This window comes from Macaca mulatta, chromosome 3 (genome assembly GCF_049350105.2).
Source record: "Macaca mulatta isolate MMU2019108-1 chromosome 3, T2T-MMU8v2.0, whole genome shotgun sequence".
NCBI lineage: Eukaryota > Metazoa > Chordata > Mammalia > Primates > Cercopithecidae > Macaca > Macaca mulatta.
The window spans coordinates 191159666-191171285 of NC_133408.1; the positions used below are offsets into that span (position 1 = coordinate 191159666).

The 11620-nt window shown below is 53.3% G+C and overlaps 1 protein-coding gene across 11 annotated transcripts in view; it reads right to left on the minus strand.

Moving 5' to 3' along the window:
* PRKAG2 (protein kinase AMP-activated non-catalytic subunit gamma 2) overlaps positions 1 to 11620 on the minus strand; it is a 326330-nt gene that overhangs the window by 178761 nt on the left and 135949 nt on the right. The window lies entirely within an intron of this gene.

Consider the following 11620-nt stretch of genomic DNA (forward strand, 5'->3'; position numbering starts at 1 on the left):
CTCTCTTGCCAGCCACCATGTAAGACGTGCCTCTTCCCCTTGCTCCATGATTCTAAGTTTCCTGAGGTCTCCCCAGTCATGCAGAACTGTGAGTCAATTAAACCTCTTTCCTTTATAAACTACCCAGTCTCGGGTATTTCTTTATAGCAACGTAAGAACTGACTAATAGATACACTAAGGCATCAACCGGTCTAATTTTATTTTAGTCTAAATTTGGAATATCAGAGTTTTCTGAAAGTGAGTCTGCTTGCAGTACAGTGAACACACAGCTCTAGGTCACATGGAAGGGGACAAAGCTCCCTGGGGGTGACCTCAGAGACCAGCCTCATCCCAGTCCTGGCATCCCTCACCCCGCACCTCATCATCCTCAGTCTAAAGGAGCCAAGACTACACATGGGGAGAAGCTCAACACCCCAACCCCACTTCACCCCACCTCACTCAGTGGTTCAGTCACCAAGTAATTATTAAGTGCCTAGTACAGATCAAGTTCTGTGCTAGGCTGTATCAGTTAGGATAAAGTTTGTCTGCATTTAACAGGAGAATCCAAAAGTAAAACAGCTTAAGGAAGAAAGATACTTCTTTTTCTTTCACATAAAAGACACCTGATAGGTAGGCAGTCCAGGACCACAATGGAAACTTCACAGTGGTAACCCAGGCACCTATTTTTTTCTCCACTAACCTCGGCATGTGCCTTCTCTTCTTGGCAGTTACTCTAAGGTCCAAGGTGGCTGCTGGAGCTCCAACCATCACATCTACATCCAAGACAAGGGGAAAAAAAGTGACAAGGAGGGACTCACCTCTCTCCTCTTTTAAGAGCTTTCCCATAAGTCTCAAAAGCTCACTGAATACTCAAGTCCCATGGCCACTGGGCCACATGCACTGCCACACAACACACAATGAAACCTGGGGTCTTGCTATTGAAGAAGACAGGGAACACGAATGTGGATAACAAATAGCAATATGGCACAGGCAGAGGGAAGAATGAGACAGTCTCCACACCTGAGGAGTTTAACGAGGCGCCCCCATTAGACAGACCTGATGCAAGTTATCATTTAACCGCAAACATGGCTGGCACAGTGGCAGGCACTGGAGTGCCCAGGAGAGTCTGGAAACACCGGGACAGGTGGTGGACTTGGAGGAGGAGGGCAGCAGGAAGGGCCTTCAGGCCAGGGGAAAGCACACTCGGCCCCATCCTCCTTTATGACCTTCTTAGGCCGGTGGCAGAGCTGGAAGGGACCCCTCTCAGCCACATGACCTGAGCAGTGGCTCTCCTGAGAGGGGGCTGCTGGAATCTCGGCCCCAGCACTTAGCACAAAGCAATGTGGAGGTGGAGCAGGGACCATGCTGGGCCCAGGAACCCTGGAAGGGCAGCTGTGGGCCCGATGTCACCGAGAAAACCCACTTTGCCCTTCATCTGCTGCCCTTAACCAGCCCCTGCCCTTCAGGCTGAGCCCACACTTACAAGCCCAGACTCATTTCCATAGGAGAGTCGGGAGCGGGGACACCCTGGGTGAGGGGTGTGACTGGATAGGCACCTGCCGAGGACACACCCGTGCTGTCTGGGCAACTCCTTTAAGTGGTCCCCACCTACCAGGCCGCCCTGCTGCAGGAATGTCCCCAGGGCTGTGTTCCCACTACTCCGTCCCCTCCCTCCTGCCATGGCCGCTTCGCTCCTCAGGGCCTGCTCTTGCCCAGACCTCGACTGGCCTTGGGGCTTGCGCGTCCCCCTGCTGCCTGCACGGTGCACCCTCTATTCCTGTTCAGGGACAGAGGGGAAGCAAGACTTGTTCTATCAGGCACCTACCCTGGATATGGATCTAGGTGCTGGGAATATGGTGTGGAACCAGGATGAGAACCAGGGAGGAGAGCACAGAACTGAAACTCCAGGCAGGGCTGAGGGCTCGAAACCAAGCTGGAGTCGGGTGGTTAATGAGAGCCCGCTGGAAGGATCCTTGGCATCACAACGTCTCTTCTGCACCTTGCCAGGTTCACAGGGTGGCGCCCCATCCTCAGTGGGCCCTGTGTTCAGCCTGGCCTCGCCTTCCTGTCACTCTCATCCAGAGAGAAGGCCACCATTAGGCGCGTCCCAGACTCTAGGCAGCACTGGGTTATGTTTGTACCCACGGTAGCAGGGTAGTTTTCAGAATGCCTCCACCCCCGTCCCGACCCCTGACCCATCCTCCAGCCACTGTCAGAGCGGACTCCGGGTTCCATGAAGCAGCATTAGTGGCAAATGGGAGACAGAGGCACCCACAAGCCTGCTGCTGCCACTCGCACTGGCATTTTCTGCAGCCTGGAGCTGGGTGGGCGAGGACCTGAGGCAGCCCTGCCAGGAGCAGACGGCCCTTTAGGTCGTCCCTGGAGGAGAAGGCTGAGCTGCTGGGGCTGTGAGGCCCAGAGGAGAGTCCAGAGCATCTGGGCTTAGGGACGCCAGCCCCACTCCCTAGGCCCTCCCTGCCGTGAGGCAGGACCTCCCTGGAGACTCGGCTTGGCTCAGAGGAATGTGGACTCCCTAGCCAGCCGGAGCCCCAAACACTCAGAAACGAAAGGTGAAGAGAACAAGTGACCGTAGGGAGCGCCATCTTGCATAAACTCTGTTTCCTTATTTTCTGCATTCTTGGTGCTCTGGCACCTTGGAGCCCTGCTGACTGGAGAGCAATGGGTGCTCCCAGCGTCGGTCAGTTCTTAGAGATGGCAAGGGGCTCACTGAGAGCCCATCTTTGATGTGCAAACCAACCAACCCAGAGCCCATGCTGCCACTCGCCTATCTAGCTCTTACAGCCAGGAGGCAATGCTCCCTGTGTAATCATCCCAGGGCCCGGGACCAGATAACTCGAGACGGTCCCCACGCCCAGAGCCCACCAAAATGATCCACACTCGCCAGTTCTAAGCCTGCATACTCTGCCTTGTGGTCCCTTCAGACGCCGCAGCAAAGACTCTGGCCGCACTCTTCGCCTCACTCCTCTGCCTCCCGACGGACCCTGCTGATTTCCCAGTCCCCTCCCCTGCCATGGTGTGGCCCTTGGGAACTGTGAGTAACAAGCTATCTTTTTCATGGCAGCTGTCTCCTGATCTGCTGGCCTTGCCATACCTGAATAATAAAACCTCTGTTTGAGAACACATCTCCCCATTGTCCATACCAGGCAGCTACCTTTTCCTTTGCTCTGAACTAGCAGACATTAACATGTTCTAATACACACAACATACTCACTCACTCACTCACTCAATAAACTACTTGTCAGGCATGGCGCGGGGGCTCACGCTTGTAATCCCAGCACTTTGGGAGGCCAAGGTGGGCAGATCACTTGAGGTCAGGCATTTGAAACCAGCCTGGCCAACATGGTGAAACCCCGTCTCTACTAAAAATACAAAAATTAGCTGGGCGTGGTGGCACACGCTTGTAATCCCAGCTACTCGGGAGGTTGAAGCAGGAGAATCACTGGAACCTGGGAGGCGGAGGTTGCAGTGAACCGAGATCGCGCCATTGCACTCCAGCCCAGGTGACAGAGTGAGACTCCGTCTCAATTTAAAAAAAAAAAAAAAAGAAATTGCTTGTCAACATAAGTGCTTCAAGGAAAACATGCATTTAAATCTACCAGAGGATTTCTGGAAACCCTGGATGGAGCCTGCCCTGCTGACACGGCTTCCCAGAGCCTCCCTTTCCCGGGTGCTGGCTACGGAGACACAGTCAACACTACGCCACTAGGAGCCCAAAGCTTAGAATTCAGCCGTCAGGGGTATTGTTCTCTGGCTGTTTCAGGCTTGTCTCCTGCACAAAGCAGGAAACGTCTGGAAGGGAGGAACCAGACATTATTTGCATGATGGACACAAAAGTTACGGAAAGGCTGAAAATACATGAAGCTGAGCCCCAGTCGTGTAATCACTCATTTGCTGTTCATTGATGAACTCACTAGCATTAGCTGATTTGTTATCTCTTCCAGCCAAAAGTGGGGCCCAGTCAAGCATCTTAGGGACGTGAGTCATCAAAACTTCCTCCTGGGTCTGCTTTGAGCCCCACCTTCTTCCTCCTGCAGCAGTGCTCTTAGCCTTGGGGCCCTGGGGCGGATGCCCGGACACTCCCCCAGCAGCCTGCTTTCCAGAGGCCACTGTGCTGCTCGGCTCCGGGGGCCGTCCTCCCTGGATCCCTCCAGGCCCAGCAGAGTGTTTGACCAGGGGCCTGACCAGGAAGGGAGACGCCACCTCCTGGGGGCTTGCACCCCAACCAGCACCACCGTCAGGAGACACCCGGAGGCCAGCAGTCCCCAGGGTCTGGGCCGAGAACACACAGAAGCACCAGAGACTGCCTTGCCCTCAGGGAACATTCACGTTGATTTATGCTGAGAGCACTTGGACTTTGCCTATTTTTTTCTTCTCAATCACTAAAAGACAAATTATTACCGCAGGGCAGAATTCATCTTGCTCTCTGAATGTACTAAGTGCTCATTTTCATCTGGAAGTTGGAAGCCTGAGTGACCATCCTCGGGTGCCGAGGCTCCCTGGACCCATGCACATGCCCTGAGCGAGGTCCTGTCTCATAGGATGGGGGTGACAGAGCAACAGGGGCTGGCCAGCACCCAACCAGGCTGCGGCCCCAACCCAGGTCACCAAGCCGTGGGGGTTTCTCTGTCACCGTCCAGAGTCACGATTTTAAAAATATACCCCCTTTTGAATCTCCTTTCTCCCTGTTTCATTATTTACCCCTTCAGGCTCTGAAATCTCCCCCTTTCGTCTTCGGATACTTTCAGACGCTGCAGTCCTGGAATCGTTTGTCCAGTGTCCGGCTTCTCTGCTCAGAACCTGGGCTCTCCACTGGGCGGCTGCTCCCAGAGCCACGCCACTGTCACGACAGCTCACCTTGCACAGCCCTGAGGAGTGCGCCTGTGACAGCACGTACCTCGCTGACGCCCCACCAGCGCCCAGCCCTGTGCACAGGCGATGCCCACCTGTTTATGGGGCTTTAGTCTTCCTGACACAGAGCAGCAGCTCTGGGTGACTGGGATGGGGGCAGAAAAGGGAAAGGGGCACTTGACTGTGACATCCAAGGACACGCACCAGAGCTGCTTTGCTCCCCTGCCACCCTGTGAGGTGACAGCTGCCTGACCTGCTGAGTGACTCCGGGAGTCCTCGGGGAGCAGCACCTCCAGGAGAGCTGGGCCACTTGTCCAGGGTTCCTCCAAGCAGCGCTTGGTGACGGTGACGTAGGGAGAACAGGCAGATGGGTGATGAGCTTTTTCAGGCATGGATGAGAGTGGGGCGGACAGGGGGTGGCAGGCGGGCCTCACGGAATCCACAGCTGGGAGTGGAACGTCCTCAGATTGTGTGAACACTGCCTCATCATCCCAAATGCCTCTCTACTCACTGGCTACAGTGTCCGAAATCCCCCAGAGACCCATCCTCACAAACAAGGATGCTACACCCCAGGAGAGCAGAACAACGGGCACCAGGGCTGGACGGTTTTGGGTAGGAACTGGCAAAAGGAGAGGTGGGTGTGGGCTAGGGCAGGGCCTTGGAGCCAAAGGGGTTGGGGGAGGGACAGGCTCAGCCCCAGCTCTGTCCTCGCTCCACTGTGCCTTGGGCAGGCCCAGTCCTCAGCCTATCCATGCTCAAGACCCCAGAGGGCCTTCATCTCAAGCAGGTGTGATCCAGAGCCCTCCCATGATCCACAAGAGGGGCATACACTGGCTGCTGTGCCCGGCCTCAGCCTCATCTCCTACCTGCCAGAGACAGGCTCCTGTGGCTCTGCCTCCTGCCATCCAGCCCCGCAGGCCTCTCAGAGTCCCTAGAACACACCGCAGGCTCCCTCCTGGGGCCTGGCCTCTCCAGCTCTCAGAAGGGTCTGAGCAGAGGCATCCACACAGCCCTCTCCCCGTCACCCAGTGAACTGATCCCTCACCCTGCCTCCACGGCATCACCACCACCTGACCTGACAGTGAAAACACATTTGCCCATCAAAACAAAGCAGACTCAAAAGGACAAACACTCTGTGACTCTATTTCTATGAGGTCCCTGGAGTTATCATATTCGTACAAAGTAGAATGGTGCTTGCCAGGGGCTGGGGCCAGGGGAGTCGGGAGTTAGGGCTTAGAGGAGACAGTTTCAGCTGTGGGTGATGGAAGAAATGGCAGGTGGTAATGCCTACACAATAATGGGAATGCACGTGAAATGGCGAAGATGGTAGTTGGTGTTATGTACATCTGACCACAGTTAAAATCCTCTCATTCATCTGCCCACCCTCACCAGCCGTGTGCTCCTGAGGGCACCCGCGTCTCTCACTCACTGCTGCCCCTAGTATGGAAACAGCAGCTGGCACAAAGGCCCTGAGGACGCATTGCTAACCCTGGAAGATGGATGCTTTTATACTATTCTCCCTACTTCTGTATTCTTTTGAAAATTTCTGGCCAGGTGTGGTGGCTCACACCTGTCATCCTAGCACTTTGGGAGGCCAATGTGGAGGATCGCTTGAGCCCTGCAGTTCGAGACCACCCTGCGCAACACAGGGAAACTCTCTTTTCAAAAATAAATTTAAAAAGTAAAACAAAAAGAAAATTTCTATTGGAAAAAGACAAACATATATTGGGATATTTCAGGGCAAAAACAATCAAGATACCAGCAGCCAGGTCAGCAGATGGGCACCAGAGGCAGTGTGAGGACTATGAGGGGTGAGGAGGAGCGGGGGGCTGGATGGGGGCATGATAAACCACAGGCTTCTCAGCCCTGTCCTCTGCTGAGATGAAGAGCACGAGGTGGTCCCCGCAGGGCCATACTCAGCCAAGGGTGGGAGAGCCATGGCACATGGTATTGGGTCACCTGAGTGTTCTGGGTCAGGAAGGATGCTGGCGTTCTGGCCAGGAAGCCATTGCATAGGCATGTGGCGTGGGCTCAGGGAAGGGGAGGTGGGTATAAGGTCCAAGCGTCCTCAGAGGACGTGGTCTCCAGTCTTACCGGGACCCTGGGCACCCAAGGATGAAACACCAGCTTCCTGACGCACTCCTTGCACTCCTGGCTCCAGTGCTGGCCCGCAGAAAGGAGCCATTAAGACGCTCAATGGTTTTTATTTAATTACTGTCCTATAATTGCAGAGGGTGAAAGTGCTACTACAGTTATTGCTCTTTGATCTGATTAGCATAATCCTTTCCTAATCTTCCTTCTACATTTTTATTATTGTTGCCACACACCCTTTGTCGACATAATCTGGATTTCTCTTTGCCAAAGAGGCCGAAAGAAAGGCTTAGCCAAGCTCGTCACTTGTCTATCGCCTGGAGCCTGAAAGCTGGAGTGAGGAGCTTCCCTTCTGTGCCAGACACGGCTCCCTGCCTGGCTCTGCAGCCAGAGAGGGGTAGGGGCTGAGTGCTCCTGAGTCAGAGCTTCCAGGGCGCTGTCACAAGGCTGGCGGGTGAACATTTCCAGCGAGCGCCACGGGCTTTCCAGTGGAAATGCCATCTACAGCAATTACGAATGGACCTGGTGACTCTGGGGCTGCGGGCCTTGATTTGATGGTTGTGGGGAGAGCTGTGTGTGTGTGTGTGCGCACAGGTACATGACATGTGTGTGTGGATGTATATCTCTTGACCTGGGGAACCGTGGGGAAGCCCACAGATGAAACAGGGTGCACCTTGTCGCCGGGGGAGCAGCTCCATGCTGAGTTAAGGCAGAGGAGCCTGCGGTTCCTGGATAAGACCCAGCCACAGAGGAAACCCAGTGGATGGGGGGGACCTGTGCTGACTGCCTAGGTGGTGTCCTGTGGAGAGGAGGGAGGAGAAGTCAAAGACAGGGATTTCATGCCCCTCGCAGAAGCTTTCTCAGGGAGAAGAGGTCTCATCTAAGATTTTTGTTTGTTTTTTGAGACAGTGTCTCGCTCTGTCTTCCAGGCTGGAGTGCAGTGGTGCAATCTTGGCTCACTTCAACCTCTGCCTTGTGGGCTCAAGTGATCCTCCCACCTCAGCCTCCCCAGTAGCTGGGACTGCAGGTGCGCACCACCACACCCAACTAACTATTTTTTTGTAGAGAAGGGGTTTTGCCATGTTGCCCAAGTTGGTCTCAAACTCCTGGGCTCAAGCACTCCTCTACCTGCGTCAGCCTACTAAAGTGTTGGGATCACAGGCAAGAGCCACAGCACCTGGCTTTTTTTTTTTTTTTTTTTTTTTTTTTTGAGACAGGGTCTAGTTCTGTCACCCAGGCTGGAGTGCAGTGGCATGATCACTGCTCACTGCAACCTTGACCTCCACAGGCTTAAGCAATCCTCCCAACTCAGCCTTCCAATTAGCTGGGGCTACTGACATGCACCACCACGCCTGGCTAGTTGTATTTTTTGTAGAGACGGGGTTTTGCCACATTGTCCAGGCTGGTCCCAAACTCCTGGGCTCAAGCGATCCATGCACCTCTGCCTCCCAAAGTGCTGGGATGACAGGCACGAGCCACCGAACCCAGCCCTGAGATTCTTTTAGCTCCAGGAATAACTGTGTGAAGGAGAGGGCGTTGCTGAGAGGGAATTTAAAACACAAAACCCTGAAGCAATCCTTCCTGGAGAACAGGGAGTGACCCTGGGCTGGACCATTTTCCAGCCATGGCAGAGCCAGGGGTTTTTATGGAGAAGCTGTGATACTACGAGGCCTCGGGTTAGAGCTACAGACCGAGCTCCTGAGACATCGCCCCTGTCCACGAGCAGCCAGGAGATCACAGAAAAGGCAGCCAGGGTGGTTTTTTTTTTTCCTTTTTTTTTTTTTTTTTTGAGACGGAGTCTCACTGTTATCCCCTGGGCTGGAGTGCAAATGGCACAATCTCAGCTCACTGCAACCTCCGCCTCCCGGATTTCAGCAATTCTCCTGTCTCAGTCTCCCGAGTAGCTGGGATTACAGGCACCTGCCAACACGCCCAGCCAATTTTTGTATTTTCAGTAGAGACAAGGTTTCATCATGTTGACCAGGTTGATCTCAAACTCCTGACCTCAGGTGATCCACCTGCCTCGGCCTCCCAGAGTGCTGGGATTACAGTTGTGAGCCACCGCGCCCGGCCCTCAGGGTGGTTTTCTAGACAGTGATCGTTCAGCTGGGTCTTGAGAAATGCGTAAGGTTTAGACAGGCACAGGCTTGGGAGGGAGGGTTTGGTCAACACTCTTGGACTGTTTTTCCTCACTCAGTGTATCCACACCCAACACTGTCTGCCGGGTACAGGGCTCCCGCCTCCCACCCAGCCTAGCTCTTGGCTCTTCTCACTGGGACACTAACCCAAGTCAGACATACTATTAACCCAGGTCCCTGGGCTCCTGCTGCCTAAGAGGAGCCTCAGCCTGAGCAGGGGCTGTGGCCTCTAGCTGCTTCCCAAATCCCAGAGGAAGGCTCTGGAGGGACCTCCGATTTTCTCAACCCTGTGGTCAGAGCTGGCATCTGCATCCAGGCTCTTACAAAACTTGGTTGAGTGCAAATCTTGTTTTTGATCTCAGAAGCGTAGGAGACAGGATGACAGCCAACCGTTAAACACAAGTGGGGTAGCCACTGTCTGGCACATGATAGGCTCTTAATAACGGGCCTGTCCTTCCCCATTAGCAAAACCCGATTTTTAGTTAATAACAGGTTCTGGTTTAATTCTACAGTATATAAGTGTTTATTACTTTATTACTTAAATAAGAGTCATCTTTTTAGACCATGTCAACGAGCCTCCCGTCTAGGATTCCATCCCTCCTCTCCCTGCTCAGGGCTGGGCATCCTATTTCTGTGCACAGTCACTTTTTTTTTTTTTTTTTTTTTGAGGGTCTTGCTCTGACTCCCAGGCTGGAGTGCAGTGATATGGTTAGAAATCACTGTAGCCTCCACATCCCAGGCTCAAGCGATCTTCCCACTTCAGCTTTCTGAGTAGCTGGGGCCATGGGTGTGCACCACCATGCCTGGCTAATTTTTTATTTTTTTTTGTAGAGAGGGGTCTCATGACGTTGCCCAGGCTGGTTTCGAACTCCTAGGCTCAAGCAATCCTCCCACCTCAACCTCCCAAAGTGCTGGGAATGCAGGCTTGAGCCCCCGTGCCTCGCCTAGCCTCACCTACATGTGATCCCCCCGCCTTAGCCTCCCGAGTAGCTGGGACTCTACTCGATTAGACGCTGCTCTCTAGTTCTCTTTATGGGACTTTCTTCTTCACAAGACTGAACACCCTCTGGGTTCAAGAACTGCTGTCTCTTTGACCTGCTCTCCCCCAAGGACTCAGCACACTCTGAGCCTGCAGAGCCTTCCAGGAGTGCTGGCTGAAGAGGATGTAGCAAGAAATACAGGCGGATTTTAGATTTATCTTTTTCTTTTTCTGCTCTTCCAGTTTTCATTTACAGTTCAGAAGTTATGCCAAAGTCACCTCCCTGTTACACAGAGTGACAATATTTTTCCACTTAACACATCACATTCCAGTCAGGGGACACGGCTTCATGTACCCCCGAGCCTCATCTTTACTCATCCCCTGGGTTGTGTCTCCCCAGCCCTGGTGAAACTGAGCCGATAAATGACAGCGCTGGTTCTGCTGTTCCATCTTGCAGCAGGCTCTTCAGAAATAACCTATGCCATGCAAGCAGTAACACCAGAAATGGGCTGACTCTGATTTCTTTGTTTTTGTTTAGACAGGGTCTAGTTTTGTCACCCAGGTTGGAGTATAGTGGCCCAATCACAACTCACTGCAGCCTCGACCTCCTGAGCTCAAGGCAGCCTCCCATCTCAGCCTCCTGAGTAGCTGGGACTACAGGCATATGCCACCATGCTCGGCTAATTTTTTAATTTTTTTGTAGAGACAAGGTCTCACTATGTTGCCCAGGCTTGTCTCAAACTCCTGGGTTCAAGTGATTCTTCCTCCTTGGCCTCCCGAAGTCCTGGGATTATAGGCCCAGACTAAATCTGATTTTTTTTTTTTTTTTTTTGAGGCCGAGTCTTGCTCTGTTGCCCAGGCTGAAGTGCAGTGGTGTGACCTGGGCTCACTGCAACCTCTACCTCCTGGGTTCAAGCAATTCTCCTGTCTCAGTCTCCCAAGTAGCTGGGACTATAGGTGCACGCCACCATGCCCAGTTAATTTTTTGTAGTTTTGGTAGAGACAGGTTTCACCATCTTGGCCAGGCTGATCTCAAACTCCTGACCTCAGGTGATCCGCCTGCCTTGGTCTCCCAAAGTGCTGGGATTACAGGCGTGAGTCAACGCGCCCGGCCTCTCTGATTCTTAATAAATGAAATCTGCCATCTAATTTTGAGTGGGCAGGTCTTAACCAGGTGTGGAGCTAAGAAAACTTTGGAATTGACCTGTGCGGCTGCAGACAGACAAGGGCAAAACCCACTCCAAGTCTGCAGGTCCTTGGAAATACTGAACCACAGATGCTTCACCACTTGTTCCATTTGCCCGGACCCCAACCCCCTGCACATGAAGGAGCTGCAGAAGTTGCCAGAGACCAGGGAGACCACAATGCAAGCTTCTCCCCATGGGACGCAAATTAGGCAGGTGTTTCCCCTCCCACATTAGCCCACGATCTGTCAGATTACCCCGCTACAGAACCTGGGAAGACCTCTTTCTTCCTGACCTCCAACAGATTCCTCTAAACATGCACGTTTCATTTTTAACAGCTGAAAACAACAGTGCCAATCCACTCTTACTTTCCCCAAGCC